The sequence below is a fragment of the Juglans regia genome, chromosome 14, assembly GCF_001411555.2.
Source record: "Juglans regia cultivar Chandler chromosome 14, Walnut 2.0, whole genome shotgun sequence".
Taxonomy (NCBI): domain Eukaryota; kingdom Viridiplantae; phylum Streptophyta; class Magnoliopsida; order Fagales; family Juglandaceae; genus Juglans; species Juglans regia.
Genome location: NC_049914.1, coordinates 27099483 through 27119211, shown reverse-complemented (window position 1 = coordinate 27119211; position 19729 = coordinate 27099483).

Here is a 19729-nt window from a genome sequence, read left to right as displayed (position 1 = left end):
GGAGCAGGGATGTTTATGGATGAGGTTGACGACAATGCCTCAAGTGGCGGAGGGACTTATTGTGAAAATTTCGCTTCAATGTGGGAAGATGTAAAGTGCGAGCTTTATCTAGGATGTACAAAACATTCCAAAATGTCGTTTATTGTGTGATTGCTTCACATTAAGTCATTGTGTGGGATGTCGATGAAAGTAATAAATATTGTATTGGACTTATTTAATGAGGTACTTCCTGAAGGGTCTGCATTGCCCAAGAACTTTTATGAAGCGAAATAGTTGAGAAAGATATTAGGATTTGAGTACAAGTCCATACATACATGCAAGAATGATTGTGTTTTGTTCTGGAAGCAGAATGAGGAGAAACAAGCATGTCCTGTATGTGGAGAGTCAATGTGGAAGGGTAAGAAAAATGTGCCGATTAAGGTGTTGCGGTATTTTCTCTTGAGACCTAGGTTGCAAAGACTATATATGTGTAAGAAAACAGGTCACGATATAAGGTGGCACGAGGATAAAAGGGTTAAGGATGACGCATATATGAGGCACCCTGCTGACTCACTTGCGTGGAAGTCTTTCGATAATCAATATCCAGAGTTTAGGATAGAAACTCGGAACGTACGCCTAGGACTCACAACCGATGGATTCAATCCTGTTGGGAATATGAGTACAAGTTATAGCACTTGGTCCGTAGTCTTGATTCCGTACAATCTTCCACCATGGAGGTGCATGAAGGCGCCCAACTTTTTGTTAACTTTACTTATCCCCGACCCAAGATTACCTGGGAATGATATTGTCATATTCATGCAGCCGTTGATTGAAAAGCTGAAAGAGTTATTAGAAATAGGCGTTAGAACTTATGATGCATCCACGTCGACATCTTTTCAGATGCATGTTGTAGTAATGTGGACCATAAATGACTTTCCGGCATATGGAAATCTTTCCGATTGGAGTACGAAAGGGAAGTTAGCGCGTCCGACGTGTAATAAAGAAACTGCTGGTGAGTGGTTAAAATATTCTCAGAAGTTGTGTTTCATGGGTCATCGACGTTATCTACCAGTAAATCATGCATGGAGAAGAGAATGTACTAAGTTTGATGGTAGAATAGAGGATAGAATTGTACCAAAAGAGCTGTCTGGGGAAGAGATAGTGGAACAACTGGTACATGTTAGAGCGAACAATTTTGGCAAAGGTCGGGGAAAGAAAAAGAGAAAACGAGGTGCAGTATAATTGAATTTGACAAAACGTAGTATTTTCTTTTTACTTGTCGTATTCGTCGTCATGTATGTTGCGACATAGTTTGAATGTAATGCACATAGAGAAGAATATTTGTGATAATATACTAGATATATTGATGAGCATTAACAAAAAGACGAAAGACACGATCAAGACGAGGAAAGATCTTGATAGAATGGGGATTAAACATAATCTACATTTACGGGTGGAAGGTAATAGGGAGGTCATGCCGCATACATGTTTTACTATGAGGAGGGAAGAGAGAATGGACTTCTGCAAATGGTTGCAATGTGTGAAATTGCCAGATGGTTATGCTTCAAATATTGGTAGATGCGTGAGTCCTGATGACTGGAAAATCAATGGATTGAAAAGTCATGACTGTCACGTATTTTTGCAGAAGATATTACCTGTGGGAATTCGTGGGAAGCTGACATCTAATGTACGTATCGCCATATCTGAACTCTGTATGTTTTTTAAGGATTTGTGCGCTCGGGTAGTAAATCGAGATGTCTTGTAGAAATTGGAAGAAGACATTGCTACTATACTATGTAAATTCGAGTTGATCTTTCCACAATCATTTTTTGATGTCATGGTACATTTAGCAATACATGTATCGCGAGAGGTAATGTTGGGTGGACCGGTGCAGTTCCGTTGAATGTATCCAGTTGAAAGATATTTAGGTCGACTGAAGCACACTGTTGGGAATAAAGCCAGAACTGAGGGTTCAATAGCAGAAGCCTATATACACGATGAATGGTTAACATTTTGCTCTCTATATCTTCGTGGTATTGAGACATGATTTAATCGTCAAGAGAAAAATGCTGATCTTGCTGCTTCGCTTCCTCGTGAGCTATCAGTGTTTTCACAGAATGTACGACCATTGGGTGTACAAAAGGATTACAATTTAATTGATGGAGAGTTTGGTAAAGTTCGGTGGTATGTGTTAAATAATTGTCGAGAGATTGATGATTATCTCAAGTATGTCGTTCCATGCTTCGAATAATTCTAATGTTCTTCAAGTTTAACTATAACTGTTGTGCTCAAAATAAACTTCTTTTGCATTTATCTGTAACAGTGAGCACATTGACAAACTTATGACAGAAAGCGAAGAAAACATAGAGGCAAGATACGAGAAAGAATTTCTCGGATGGTTTGAAGAACGTGTATGAACTAAACTTATATATATGTTATATTTTGATACTTTTAACTATGGGTAATGAAATAATAAATATATACAATTTCAATTGTTAGATTTTGGAATAACGTACTCATGATTTCGGATCAGTTTCTTTTGAATTGTATGCATTGGCCCGTGGTCCCTCAAATAGAGTACTTCGATACACTGCATGCATGGTTCGAGGTTATAGATTCCATACTCTGGACCTTGAATGTAATAGAAAGACTCAAAACTCTGGTGTGTTGGTCGAGGGGAGTCATAGAACAGATGATATTGACTATTATGATGTCATACGTAATATTATTGGATTGAAATATCTGGGTGGGTCTGTAACATATGTCTTAAATGTGATTGGTGGGATCTAAGCAGTGGTCGGGTTTTGATACATAGGAATAATCACTTTATGAGTGTCAATACTGCATCTAAATGGTACAAAGATGATCGATTCGTATTGGCATGTCAAGCTACCCAAGTATATTACTTGATTGATCTAATGAAAAGTGCTGATGAAGATACTAGAGAGATAATTTGGTGAGTCGTACAAAAATTTGTCCCTCAAAATATATATGAAGCATGAACGAGTGCAGATTACAGGAATAGTGGAGATAAAGATGACACTCCGATTGTAGAGGCATACCATGAAGATGGAGAGGGTATTAACTTGTTTGTTGACCTCGGTGCACTCGAGTTACTCCTCTTGTGTAGAGATGATGTCCCACCCGTTCATCTTGACCCGTCCGTATTAAATGATCATTCAATTCAAGTAAGTGCGGAGGAAGAAGAAGAAGAGTCAGAAGATGAAGACGAAGCAGAATCTGGCCAGGAGGTGGATAAGGAGGATGAAGAAGAGGTGCATGATGATGATGAAGATGTTATTGAGGGAGATTCTTAAACAAGCATGGAAAATACATCTGAAGATGAAGAATAAAAGTACGAAATATTTTATTCATATAAGTGACTATAAAATATCTTGAATTTTCAACATTTCTTCTAATTAATTTTCTTTGATATTATTAATTATTTTCAAGAATGCCGCCAAAACGATAACAAAGAAATGTGCCTCCGTCAAGTCTATGTCCCAAGCCCATTGAGGACTCCCCACTCAAGGAATCCGCTCCTGAAGATCAAGTTAACACGCAAGAGAACAACAGCCAGCCCACACCTATTAATAAGGAAATATTGTTGTTTATAATTAATTATATAGATAATACTTTTGTCTCAATAACTATATAACTATAAGTATACTATCTATTATCATGTAATTGATACATCTGCACATCACGGTCGTGGCTATACACATGGCATCTCTCTTGAGAAAAATAAAAGGCACGGAAAACTCAAGATCACCATTTCTGATAATTTCATTGGAGTGGATGATAGTGCAGTAGCGCTTTCCTCTTATATTGGCACAGTAGTTCGAGCTTATGCTCCATTTTATGTGCGCTCATGGCGAGATGTTCCGAATGAGATTTAGGAGCACATTCGAAGTTGTGTGTTGGTGAGTTTATTTTGAGAGTACATTTTTTTCACCTAGATTAATATATCATATTTTGACCTGATTCACTTGTTAGGATGAATTCAATCTCGACTTTAGCCGTAGCTAGGATTTGAGAACCATGAATGAGTTGATGGCTACACTATTCTAACGTCATAAGGGACGATGTCATGACCACTTCAAGAAGTTTGAGACGTTGGAAGAGGTTGTGCAGTCTCCTTTCCAGCAGATAAAGTTAGATGATTGGAGAAAGTATTGTGATCTTTCGCATCTCCAAATTATCAGGTATTTTACATTTATATCTTTTAATTATTTACATTCATATTCGTTCTATATATTATATGTATACATATTACAATTAACATTCTTAATATATTTTGTAGCACTTGAGTTTTACAAATGCACAGAATAGATCCACTCTCACTGTCCACCATCGTGCTGGTTCAAGGTCATTCTACCATCTTGCTGAAAAAATGACAATAAAAAAATTATAGAATTCATTTATTTTTCTGATATTCTTTTATTTAAGTACTAACACTATCTTTTTAAACTTGCTAATGTTGCTTTGTTAGAAACGTGATGATTCTGAAAACTTTTTCCTCATTTATGTCTATGATGTTGCTCACACCAATGAGCATAGTAAGTGGATGGATCCTACTGTAGATAATTATGTAAGCAATGTTAATTTTGTTAAATAAATTATGTAGCATGTGAATAATTTTTTGTATTTCTATTTCTTTTAATATGTTACATATTAACGATCATTACCTTTTAAATTGCAGGAAAAAATTATAGAGATGCAGTCGGCTTCTAGGGAATCCTCTCCTAGTGACGTAGACATATTCACGCAAGTACTTGGGCCGCAGTCTAGTATGGCAAGAGGTTTGGGACGATCTATCAAGCATAGATGTTCATCCTCCTCAACCTCATCGACTTCACAAATTAATAATCTTACTAAAGATTTAGAAGCTACACGGCGTGAGAATGAGTAAATGAGGTCGAGACAGCAAGAGTTAGAGTCTCTCTTAGAACGACAGTCTCATTTAAAGATGTGTTTGCAGGACCAACAAAGAGACCTAGAGGAAAGAATACGCAGTGAAGTACAAGAGTAAGTGCAACGGAGAGATGATGGTGCAAATGGAGCGTATTATGTCGTAGCAACAGAAACCTGATGGGTGAGGAAAAAAGAAGAAATAAATGTTATCAGTAGTGGTCGCTAGTTTTCATATCTAATTTTAAAATTTTATAAGACATTGTTATTTGTTAATTGATGTTATGTAATATGATATAATTGGCTTTTAAATTTTATGAAATTAGTATTTCTGATCTATACGTTCGAATGTAAAGTAAAAAAGTTCGAACATTTGTTCCCATTCGAGCCAACGTTCGAACATGAATACATAAAATTGTATAGTAACATTCGAACGTACTGACCCTCAAACGAACAAAACGTTCGAACGATTAAAATATTAACGTTCAAACAAACCTCCGAACGTACCACTTGCGTTCGAACACTCCTTCGTTTACATTCGAAATAATGTCCGAACGCTAAACCCGTAACGTTTGAATATTGGTCCGTTAACGTTCGAACAGATATTCGAACGTTTATTATAATTTACATTTGGATGCATAAACGTTCGAACGTAAATATGATACGTTTGAACTATAATCAACGAACGTCAACTTATCTCGTTCGAACGCCAATCTGTCGGGTTGTTGTTCGAACGTTCAATTGGATATTCAAACGTTACATTCTGTGACGGTTCTCAACCATCACAAAAAAAGGGAACGTTCTAACATTTAACCAAACGGAACACCTCCAACTGTCACTAAAAATATTTTTAGTGACGGTTCAACAGTAAACCGTCACCAATTATTTTCTGTGATGCACATTAGGTGACGTGGTGATGGTTTCAAACCGTCACCAAATATCTTTAGTGACGTTTTGACAATTTTTAGTGACGGTTTCCTCTATCACCAAAGACAAATTGTGTTATAGTGTCAAGAGATCTTATGTGTTTCTTGGGACCTTGAAAAATAGAAAAGTCATTTTCTTTCTTATCGAAACATATAAAGATTGATCACTATAAGAAGAAAAATGGTGATCACACTATTAACTCCTTTGTTTGTGAATTTTATAACAATCTATCCTCTTGTGTAGCATGCCACAAAGATTTACATCATTAGGAAACATGGTTCACTTGAATCAATGGTAGAAAACTACATTGCATTTCAAAAATAACATGTAGAAGGGAGTAGGTGATAATATCGCAAATATGTGGAAGCAAAATCCAAATGAAAAATAATGCAGCCACAAAACAACAAAAATAATCAGAGCAGTACAAAGCTTTGGTGATGAAGTGAAAACTCTTTAAAAAACTCTTCAAAGGTAAAATCACCCCTCTTTAGCCAATCAAAAGACTCAATCCACTAGAAGTATTGATTTATACAAATTCCATTTGCTACCACCAATAAATAAAGAACTCTTTATCACTACAACAAACATGAATTTTCGGGTCAATTGTTTTGCAATGCCTGTAATATTGGATGCAAAAAGTTAATTTTGTTCATTGGCGTTGTTTCATTTCCAGCGAAGAAGTCTACACTAAACTCTATTTTTTGCATAGAAATCATGTTGCCGCAAATATTTTGAACAAAAAAAAGCAATTATGACGTTTTATTAATCTTTTATGATGATATTAGTTTTCACTAAATATGATTCGTCTTATTGAATTATTTGTGGCAAATTAAACCGCTACAAAAAGTCAAAATTTAAAACATAAACCCTTTTTCCCTTTTCTTTTTCTCACCGACCCCGATAGTCTGCCTCCCTCTTCTCTGTGAGTTTTCCACTGCCCCTCGTCACGATGTCTGCTTGCTGCCACGCCATCGCCACCTCGCCAGCGTGTGAGTTTCTCTCTCCTCCATCCCTTTCTTACTCATTTTTTGGCTCTCTCTGTAACGCCCCAATCCCACACGGTTCGGAGAGTTACTTCCTAACACTTAAACTCACATTTCAACAATATAAAAAAATACTCCAAATTCTCAATATCATATAGAAAATTCGATTAAATCTAATTTCCTCAATATAACCAATTTTCTAAAATACAAAGTCATTATAACACAATAAAACTTCTTAATAAAATCGACAATACTCATAAAAAACTTCCTATGCTTGAACCACCACACCTAAAACATCTCACCCAATGCCTCATAATCTTGATCCTCACCTGAACCATCATAATATCTGAAAAATATTGTGGAGATAAGGGGGTGGAGTTATCAACAACTCAGTAAGCAGAGAGCATATACAAGCATGTAAACATGAGCATTTATAACATTTGATAAGCCGAACAAAATATTTACTTTCAGAATGTAAAAACAAAACTTGTACAAAAACATTAGAGCGAAATTTTCAGAAAAATATACTTATTCTAAAAAGAGAATCCGTTAGCATTTCTAAACTGAAACATTATAATCTTATCATCGTTTAATATCACATCGGAACGATACCATGTTTAACCCCCGTGGTAGGGTTATAAATCACCATTATACCCGTGGCTGGGCCATTTTCCATGTTTCACCCCCGTGGTAGGGTTATAAACCACCATTATATCCGTGGCTGGGCCTTAACAGAAACGGAACGGATTTCATCGAAAATCCGGTTACAAACATATACAGAATCAGAACTTCATGCCAAGATTTTCAGATGATACATCATGTCTAAACAAAACACTGAAAGCTTCAGATCATTTCATATGTTCGAGATAAATATAAACAAAATATTCTCATTTGTTCATAACAAAACTTTTAGAATTTCTTATTCGCTCTTTTACATAGTTCAGAAATAAAGTGCACAAAACTAGCTCATGTCTACACCAGTCATGACAGAAAAATATTTTCTCTTATAGAATTTATGCATATGCAGAACAAACATCTGAGGTCGTTTTTAGATTTCTTTTCAAAGATAAACATGAAGATTTTCAAAGTCAACCTCATTTCATTTCTTTTATGCAAAACCAGTATATGAACCCCGCTTACCTGGGCAACTTAGCTTTTCAGAAATTTCTTCAAAAAATGTCGAGTCGAATATAAATCGTCACCTATAAAAAAATAATCACACAATTTCCGTAAGTTTTCAACCAATCACGGATTTCCATATTTAAGCCTAAACTTCTAAAATAATCTATCTTAATTTCTCAAAACTTAAAATTCTCATAATCCCAAAGTATATCACCACTTCCTAAAAAAATCACCAATATCCACCATGACCAATGTCAAACTCAAAACACCAATATTTAAATCTGCAACAGCCAATAAATTTCATAGCATTAACCAATCTCACACAAACAACTCCATCAAATCCAACCGACCCCCTTCCTCCTCGGATTCAGTCCGGCACAACTAACAAATTCACAGTAAATATGAATTAGCACAGAAATATATTTAAATCTCAAAATTTTTTTGGAAAAAATACTTACAATGCTATAATATAATTTTTGAAAGATCACGGAGGTGCTGGAAGCGGCAACGTAGCAACAAAACAGTGCGAAATGCACTGTGGCCGTGGGTCTCAGAAACCCACTTTTGAACGGTTGTAAACGAAGACCCGAGATTAATAGGGTAGGACCTAGGGATGTCGGTGAAGCTAGTGATGGTGGTGGTTGGCCGTGGGTGGCGGCGTGGGCGGCGGTTGAAGGCCAAAAAGCACAAATCGGAGATGGAGATAGATGGGCTTCACCGGTGACAGATTGGAGCCAAGGATGGGTGCATTAGGTTGCTAGGAAGTCAATGATGAAGTGGTGAAGAGATGGTGGCCGATGGTGGCGCGACGGCGGCGCTGGAGTGAAGAGAACGCCGCGGCTTGGTATGGTGCGTGGGGGCTATTGGCGGCGAGTTAGAGGCTGAGATTGGTGGGGTGGTGTCGCCGGCCGGTGGGGGAGGCAATGGACTGGGCAGTGTCGGGCACGGCGGCGCGGTGGTGGTGGGCTGGGCGGACGAAAAAGACGCACGGGAGAGGGAGGGGGGCTGGGTCGCGCGGGAGGAGCGGTTCCGGAAAAAGGAAAAAGAAGAGAAAAAAAAAAAGAAAGGAGAAAAAAAAAAAAGAAAAGAGAAAAAGAAAGTGGATAAAGAAAAATGAAGGGAAAATAAATGAGGTCTTAAACTCACAACTTGGGTCATAAAATTCCAACGAAAATTATTTCAACACAACAGTTTTAAATAAAATAAATTTAAACATAGTAACTAAGTAAAATAAAATAATTAAATCCAAAAATACAATAATTTTGAAACCCACAAACTAATTTAAATTAAGAGAAATTTAAATGCATAACAATTATTAATATTAAGGAAACATGTCAAATTTAATTTTCACAAATTAAAAATCATAAAAAAAAAATAAACCCAATAAAATCTGAAAATTTAAAACAAGATAATCAAATTTTAAATTAATAACAAATAATCCTTCAATTAAAAAAAATACACTAAATAAAAAAAAATACAGGGTGTTACACTCTCTCTCTCTCTCTAACTCTCATGTCGTCCCGATCTCTCTAACCCAGTTTTGTCACCTCAACCCGGTCTTAAGCTACCTTCTTCTTTCTTTAGCCATCCAATTGGAGGAATTTCTATAAATAGCTTGGCAAATCTCGTTCTGAGATTTGCTCGTTGAGAATTTTGACTACTAGGAATTGCTCTCCGTGTTCTTGGGTGAGATTTGTAATCTCCTATAAATTAATAAAATTTATGTAGCTCTGTGAACGTAGGCACGTTGCAGAACCATATAAATTGTGTGTCATGTGATTGCTTGATCGTTGCTTCTTTTATTTGTTTGTCATCATTGCTGTGTGTTTTTCACAACATATTTCTCTAAATTTGGATTGTAAAAGCTCACTACAACACTAGTAGACTTTGTTTTCGAATTCTGTTATGTTGTGCTTGTAGAGACAAGGTTATAACTCGCATACACTTTGCTTTCCATATGCAGTGCTGAAAAAATTCAGGTGTGCTTTAAATTTCACGAGTAGTACTTTATAGCAAGTAATTTTAGACTTTGTATATGTATTTGATAGTTGTAGTATTGCATGATGGCTTTTTTCTAATGTCCCTTCTAATATTTACTTTTACCTCAATAGTTCATTTTTATTTTTTGTTTTAGGATTTGTACATATTATTTTTTTCTCAATAATTCCTTTTCGATTGGATTTAGGTTGGCTTTTTAGTTTGTTCAAAGGTGCAAAACGACATGCAGATTGGTCAAGTAAGAGAAAGAAAACACCATTTTTTTAGTTTTAATTTATATTGATATCAACTTATAAAACAAAGAGTAATTCTACATACAACCGTGAATTGCATAACTGCCGCGTAATCGCTTTGAAAAAGAGTGGGATCCACTATTAAAAAATTAATTTTTTTCATATGGGTCCCATGTTTTATTCATTTTTTTTTCAAAACGATTACGCGGCGGTTACGCAATTCACGGTTGTAAGTATATTTTCTCTAAAAAAAATCTTGGTTAATTACAATTTGTCCCATCGAACTTTCACTCAATTCATAATGTGCCTTCAAAACTACTAATTGCATCAAAGTAGATTTTCAAACTTTCAAAACTTCTCAATCCCCCCATTCCGTCTACCAGCAGCGTTAAATCTAACAGAAATTCACTGTAAAGATATAATTTTCATCTAATTTATTATCATTGACCATATAAAATATAAAATAATATATGCTATCAATTAATAATAAATCATTAATCATTAACCATATATAAAATTATTTTATACCTAAGTTGCAAGCAAGTATGGATAATCTATGCACACAATGAAATAAATTGATAATCATTAATCATATTATATAAATTAATAAAAAAAAATTAGTTAATGATTTATAATTTATTATTAATTGATAGCATATATTATTTTATATTTTATATGGTTATTGATAATAAAGTAAATGAAAATTTTATCTTTACAATGAATGTTATGCACATGAACAATACGTATAGTAAATTTTCGTTAGATTTAATGCTTCTATCATGTGTCCATGCCGTTATGCTTTCACATGAGTGCCTTTTTAATGATGTAGTTGTCCTTGTAACACCTTTCTGTAAGTATTGAAAGTTCTTTGCTTTATAAAAGCGTCGAGCTCAACCAATCAAGTCTGAAAAATGTCTATGACCATATCACCTTGCATGGTGGTGTGTTATTAAAGTCGTATTTTTTGTTTTCTTGTGGTAGTGTTATTAAATGCATCAATTTTTTTGCTTAGAAAAAAAAATGCATCAATTTTATTTTTGTAGTATATTCATTATTTTTCTCCAGATTATTGTATCTACAGGCACATGCTGCTTCAGCAGTGCTCAACTTTAGTGAGAACTGCACTCCAGATATCTTAACACCTTACATAGATGGAATAGTGAGCAAATTGCTCGTACTTTCGCTGGTATCTCAGCAGAAAAAATGAAAAATTTAGAATGCAAACACTGGGATCGTTAATTTAAAAAAAAAAAAACTTTTCAATTCTTGTCGTATATGTATCTTTACAGAATGGGAAACAAAAGGTGTAAGAGGGTGCCTTGACTACACTGGCATCAGTTGCTAATTCATCTCAGGTACTTTATAAAATTATCTGATCATTAATTTTCTTTTTGGTTTCGTGTTAATGGCTCGGTCTAACACAAATTAGTGTGTTGATGATGGAATGGTGTACTTGGGTCATGGAAGTTTGAAGTTGTTTGAAAGGGTGTACTTTGCGCTGTCTAGGCTGATCCAATGGACCTTGGCATCAGCCATTAGAATTTTTAGATGAGAGACTGAAATTGATTTTTGATGGAGGACATTATCTATATATTGATTAGACAATGTTGGCAAGTTCTCGATGGTTCTTCTTTCATTACCCTAATTGGTGTCATTTTGTCAGTTTTCTTTTGAAATTATATCATGAATGCCCATTCACCAAGACGTCTTTTGCATCTATGATGACTAAAATTTGTAGTTTTCTTACAACTTTTATCACTAAGCACACTTTTTCTCTTTGTGCTTGTTTCGGATCCTTGGTGTTATATTTATCATAGATTGTGATATTAAATATGTGAATTTATTGAATATGGATTATTATTTATTTTAGTGAACCATTATCTTCAAGAGATGCATTGGTTTAATGGTAATGATGTGTTGTTTCAAATGAAAGGGTAGAAGTTCAAAACTTGAAATTTGATTTGTAATTTTGTGAAGTGTTGGACTTGGACAGACACAATACTTGGGCCAACCAAGCCTTGCACGTGGGTCAAAGAGTCATAACACTTGGGTGTTTGCACATGGGCCGAATAGGCACTTTGATAGGGTGCAATGTTTAAAAAATCAATTTAATTGAAAAGGCACTTCTGGAGACTCAAACAAATGCCCTCCCTTTCCCAAGTGAGGTGCCTATTGACCACTAGGCTAAGCCATACCCTTTGGTCTTTAAGTGAAACATCATAATATTTAAACCCATAACTGCCAGTAGAAAAGTCACAAGTTAAGAGTTGTGATCTTTCACATGGTGTCACTTCATTCTCTATAAATAGTGGATGAGACCCACGAATTTCATTCATTTCATTCTCTCATTTTCTCAGTCACTTGCAAAATTTTGTAAAGAAACTCTGAAGGAAAAACTTCATAATTGCTATCTGCAGTTGGTGACTTTGTTGTATCCTGGAGGTGAATTGCTTGTTACCCAGTAGCAAACTCTTTTGAGTGGGGGCAATTATCACCTTAAAGATAGTGATCAACACGCCTCAAAGTCGCATTTATTTTTCAGATTACTGTATCCGCATAATTTTTCTTCAGCAGTTTTAAGGTGATAATAGCAATGGGATCAGAATCTGATATGACGACTTTCAAGATGATGAATCAAGACTTTGTCAAACTAGATAGGTTTGATAGAACGAATTTTAATCACTAGAAAGACAAGTTGATGTTCATTCTTACCACATTGAAGATTGCGCATATTTTGAATTCAAACTTGCCAGTACTTCCAAAACTCAAACCTGACGATAATGATCAAATCAAGGCGGAACGCAAGAAGCGCAAAGAAGATGAAGTGGTATGTAGATGACACATTCTAAATACACTTTCTGATCGTCTCTATGACTTATGTACATCAATCAAGTCACCAAAAGAGATTTGGGATGCATTGGAATTAAAATATAGAACCGAAAAGCAAGGTACAGATAAATTCTTTATTATGAAATATTTTGAATTTATAATGAATGATAATACTTCTTTGATGGATCAAGTCCATGAATTGCAAGTTTTAGTGAATAAACTTCAAGATCTTAATGTTGAAGTTTCTAAACCTTTGCAAGTTGGGGCTATTATTGCCAAACTTCCTCCAAGTTGGAATAATTATAGAAAGAAACTTATGCACACAACAGACGATTTCATTATAGAGCAAATTCAAAAACATTTATGAATTGAAGAGGAAACTCGAATTCGTGATAAGAAATTATTTTCTCAAAATGGCTCTAAAGTGAACTTTGTTGATGAAAAAAATAAGTTTCAAAAGTAATTTTGGAGGAAACAAGAGAAAATTTAATGACTTTTCCAACAATGGTGACAAGTCCAAGAAAATAAAAACTTGTTACAATTGCGGAAAGAATGGGCACTTTAAGCGTGAATGCAGGTACAAGAAAAATACAAGAAAGAAAATGGCAATCCCAATAGTGCAAATCTGATCGAAAATGAGTCTTCGGAAATTGTGGCCATGGTCTCTGAAATGCACATTAGTATGATTACAGAGTTAAATATGACTACAACAACCTAGTCTTCTGATTGGTGATATGATTCAGGCGCTACCGTTCATGTTTGCAATTAGAGATCTCAATTCAAAAATTATGAAGATGCAGCAGATGGACATGTAGTATTAATGGGAAATCACAACTCTGCAAAAGTTGTGGGAAAAGGAACTGTGGAAATTCAGTTCACTTCTGGGAAGAAACTTATTCTTGTTAATGTTCTTCATGTCCCAGAAATAAAGAAAAATCTTGTATCGGCAAATTTACTTTGTAAGAAGGGTGTCAAGACCGTAATCGAGTCTGATAATGTAATTATTTCCAAAGGGGGAGTGTTTGTTGGAAAATGGTACTCTTGTGATGGAATGTATAAACTAAGTATTAATAAAATAAGTTCTAATTCTGCTTATATTGTTGAGTCTTTTACTTTGTGGCATAATCTTTTAGCACATTTGAATTTTAAATCTTTAAAGTTTATGTCTAAACATAGTTTAATTCCATATAATCATGGACATGGTGCTAAATGTGAAATTTGCATTCAAGCAAAAATGACAAAGAAACATTTTCCTAAAACAGACAGAAATACACAATTATTAGAACTTGTGCATTCTGATATTTGTGAATTAAATGGTATTTTAACTAGAGGAGGCAATAGATATTTTATTACTTTTATTGATGATTTCTCAAGATATACATATGTATATCTAATGAAAAGTAAGGATAAAGCCTTCAATATGTTTAAATCTTATAAGTCTGTTGTTGAAAATCAAAAGGAAAAGAAAATTAAGATTCTTCGCAGTGATAGAGGCGGTGAATATTTTCCTACTGAATTTTCTTTGTACTGGGAGGAGAATGGCATAATACATCAAACTAGTGCACCCTATACACCACAACAAAATGGTTTAGCGGAAAGAAAAAATAGAACACTAGTTGATATGGTAAATGCTATGATTTTGAATGCAAAATTGTCTTTTAATTTATGGGGAGAAGCATTGCTCACGGCATGTTATTTGCATAATAGAATACCTTCTATGAAATTCAAAATTTCACCATATGAATTGTGGAAAGGTAGGAAACCAAATCTGGAATACCTAAGGGTATGAGGCTGTTTAGCCTTTTATAGAGTTCCAAACCCAAAAAGAACAAAATTAGGTCCAAGGGCAATCAATAGTGTTTTTGTAGGACATGCTGAGAATTCAAAAGCATATAGACTTTTAGATTTGGATTCTAACGTTATAGTAGAATCAAAGGATGTGAAATTTATTGAAGATAAATTCTATAATGATTCTAAAACAGTATCAGATCCTACTCAAACACTAGAATCTAACTTGAGTCGGAAAAGGAATTGTATAATTCCTGACACATTGACTGAACCAAGGAGAAGTCAAAGAGTTGAAAAGAGAAAAACTTGGATCCAGATTTTGTGTCATCTCAGGCTATTGTTTTCCTTTTGAAAGGAAATAGAGATGATGTTTTAAATAAGATACTCATTCTATTAAATATAGAAGAAGATCCAAAAACATTTAAAGAAGCTATGACTTCTAGAGATGTTTCATTTTGGAAAGAGGCAATAAATGATGAAATGAACTCAATATTGTCAAACAATACTTGGGTTTTAGTAGACTTGCCTCCTGGATCAAAACCTATTGGTTGTAAATGAGTATTTATGAGAAAATACAATACAGATGGGTCTCTTCAAACTTTTAAAGCCAGATTAGTAGCCAAAGGTTTTAAACAAAAAGAGGGCATAGACTATTTTGATACGTATGCCCCAGTGGCTAGATTTATATCCATTAGAGTGCTTATGGCACTGGCTTCAATATATAACTTATATGTACACCAAATGGATGTTAAAACTGCTTTCCTAAATGGTGAATTGGATGAAGAGGTGTACATGGAACAACCAGAAGGATTTGTTATGCATGGGCAAGAAAAGAAAGTTTGCAAATTAATTAAGTCATTATATGGATTAAAGCAAGCACCAAAACAATGGCATGAGAAATTTGATTCGGTAATTTTATCTCATGGATTTAGACATAATAATGCTGATAAGTGTATTTATTCTAAATTCACGGATTGTTATGATGTTATAATATGTCTTTATGTGGATGACTTACTTATATTTGGAACAAATATGGAAGGAATATCTGAAACTAAGAAGTATTTATCTTCAAAGTTCAAAATGAAGGATCTTAATGAAGTTGACACTATTTTGGGTGTCAAAGTAAAGAAACATAGTGGGGGTTATGTTTTATGTCAATCTCATTATGTTAAGAAAATGATTCTTAAATTTCAACACTTAAGAATTAAAGAAGCAAATACCCCATATGACTCTTCATTTAAATTAACTGAGAATGCTGGTAGAGCAGTTGCTCAGTTAGAATATGCTAGTGCAATTGGTAGTTTAATGTATGCAATGCCCGTTGTTCAGTTTCTGTAAGTTTGATATCTGAGTCAGCTTTGAATTAATCTCTTTCTTTGAGTTGCAAGTCTTCAATTTTGCTCCATTGCATCAATTGCTGTTGGCATTTTTTGAGGTATTTATGTGAAGTTCGCATAAAGCTGCAGGTTTGTTCTGGTGATACATGTTTCTACACATCTTCTTTTGGATCATGTTCTTCCTTAATTCCATAAGGCCGGGGTTTTTTAACACGGTCAGTTGAATTCCATTGGCGATAATTGGCATCATGTGCTTCAAATCAAATTGTCTATCGCCATTTGGCTTTTGTAACACTCGCGTCCAGTACCAAGCCTGCATTCTACAAATTTTTTGATTTATACATATGAGAAGTCCACTTGAGATTAATGAGTAATTTTGGAATGACCTACGGGCCCAAATTTATTTTAGCATATATCGAATTTTTATTGGGCTTGCTAATTAAGTTAAACTCATTAAATATTTTTGGATTAGATGGAATCCTTTTATGGGCCGAGAAATTTGTGAGACAAGTTGGATTATTATAGAATTTGAGTCGAGGCCCATTAGGACTACGCTAACTAGTCCAACCCATTTATTAATTTCATACACTATCCAAGTTGTGGACCTAAATACTAGTCCAACCCATTTCAGACCTCACGCCATCCATGCTATGCACGTCTCTTCTTCTCTAGGTCACATGACACCGCTACGCTAACCACCTTCAACCGCCACCCAGACCTTGCTCTATTGCACACCTTCTTCTCTCTCGGTATGGAACTCTCCTCTCTATGACACGGGTTGGTCAAGAGAGTTTGTAGTTTCAAAAGTTTTATTTTTAAATTGCAGCCCCTTCCAAAGAGCCCATACATGTTTTGATAAATTCCTAGAATACCCTTGTCATTAGGCTGGTTCTACGTTGACCATGATTGTTCTTTATATATTAAACTCATTTTGTGTGGACTTTGTTTTAAATACAAGAATTTATAAAAAAAATAAATATGGATTTAAATTTTATTATTTGGTATTAAATTTTATTTAAGAAATTGAATTTTAGAAGCAAATAGTAAGTGTGTAGTTTTATTTTGAACACTTTATAAGTCTATTAAACAAAATCTTTGCTAATACTTATATTAAGTGAATATTGATTAATTTGGAAAGTGATTATTAAAGATATGAGAATCTTACATTTTTAGGAAAAAAAAATAAGTTACACTAGTATTTTAGGCGTTAATATCAAAATACGTGTCTAGTTATGGATTAAGGAAGTTACGTGTCTATTTTATAGGTGACGATTAATAGTCATTCAGTACTATTGTGGCAAAATTCAGAGAAGATAGAATGTTCAAGTAAGCGGGGTTCATATGCTAAACTTTGCATAAAACGATTGGACTGAAGTTGATTTTATAAAAAAGAAATATGCATATTTTGTTATAAAAAGAAAAGCTTGAAAACAAGCTTGGTCATTTTATCTGTGTATAAAAGCGAAAAATATTTTCTATCATGACTGGTGTAGACATGAACTATTTTTGACATTTTGGTTTTGAATTGTGCAACAATGAGCGAATATGAAATTTTGTACATAATTATATGACTATGATCTGATTCTGTTGTGTTCTGAATATTTTATATACTCTGATATGATATGATGTGACCTTTGAAAACCTTTAGCAAGACATTCTATTTATGTTCCATTCTAATCTTTACACGGATGTAAAACTGTGATCTCTATTTGAGTTGGTACCAATTTTTTTATTTTCGAGACATCCACTTTAAAAGTAAAGTGATTTTTTACATGGTGTTTCCTATGTGCACTCAAAGTAATTAAGCATAAACACCCATCCATCCCTTTTAAATTTTCAGCCAAGATATATATTTGCTACCATTGACTTTAGAAATGTACGTTCTGAACTGCATGTTGCATGTCCTTCTTCATATAGTAGGCTGATTAGTATTGGTGAACAACTTTCAAGCTATACATATGCTCACTAAACAGGTAGCGTAAGAACTTTTAACGCTTTTAAGCCATACATTTAGGGGTGACCAGCTGCTAAAAATTTAAAAATAAAACAATATTGAAATAAAAATAAAAAGGGAGAAAAAATCTCAAAAAAAGGGAACAAAGGTGACCTCTTAGCCATGGCCCCCTCCGCTGCGTGATGGAGCGAAATCATTCTCGTTTAAAAAAAAAAAAAAAAGATAAATATAAAATTTATATAAAAAAATTTATTTTTTTAATAATAAATCTCATACCTTTTTAAATGAAGTTACCTAACACTTACAACTGTTATTTTTATGATTAAGCTTTTTTTTAAAAAATATCGCGTGGACGTGAGAGTTGACAACTAAACCAAGGACGCGTTGCCATTCTATAGGTGTTGACACGTGGATATGAGTTAAAAGCGGAGAATTTAAGCCCAATTCATATGTGAGCAGGCCCTCCCTCCCATTTGCTACAAAGTTTGGACTCGTTTTCAGAACAATTCTTCTACGTACAGTCGCTTGTTGCAAGCGGTGGGAAGTCGCTGACACCACGTCAGCGGGAAAAAAAAAAAAAAAAAGATAAAATGCGCGAAACAAGAAACAGAGCTTTCAGGTTCAACATATGGCTGTAGTAAAGTGCTACCCAGACAAACTGGGTTACCGAGAAAAAGAATCCCAGCAACCTTTCAAGCAATTGGTGAAAAAAGTTTAAATTTTCTAGAGAGAAATGAATCAAACCAACAAGAGAAAAGAATATTTTTTAAAAGAAAGGACTAGCCTCTAGTAGTGGAGATCTAAGAAAAACCCAAATTACTCAAAACCTTTTTTTTTTCCTTAATAAATCTCACGTTATCTCAAGAAGCATATCCAGAAAATACAAGAAGAAACAACTATAAAACAGATTAAGGATTAACCGAAACAGCTTCCAAATTTTGCAAATCGGTGTGAAATAAGGGAGAAAATAAGAACAAAGCACACCATGAAAGTAATTCAATAATATTACCAGAAAAATTAGAAATCAATCTTGAAAAGAGAATCCAGTCAAAGTTTGAGGACATCCACCAAACATGGAGTATCCATACAATGCGAGGAGAAACCCACCAAGAGATGTCCAAAGCAACAATAATACCAACAAGCCCAAAATCCCACACATAAACGATGAGCCATGTACTCGATAGATTAACTATTAAAGCTGCCAAAGACGCCTAAGCAATTACAAAGGTCTTGAGCTGGGACTGCAAGAACCGTTGCACTGGGAATAGAAACCCAAAGCCGAAAAGCAACGAGCCAGAGAGCCACCAACTCCGACAACTTTGCAACTTCGTTGGACTGTCCTAAGGGTTTCAGAATTGGAGTGGCAAAAATGTCTCCAATGCGGTCGTCATCCCTGACTGCATTTCCAACTCTCGGAATATTTGTTCAAATACAAAAGAGATGATTCTAACAAAAACAGGGTACTGAAATTTACGAAGTCAAATTAAACGGTGCGTTTTGGATTTTTGCCACATCAGTCGCCATTTGCATGGCGCTTATAACAAGCGACTGTATATAGTTTTTTTGTTTTCCGAACTGTATATAAACAGACGAATAAGTTGATACGCTTAGAGAGACCTTGAAAAGTTTGAAAGGACGTGGAATACGGTATACATGCCTCCAGACTGA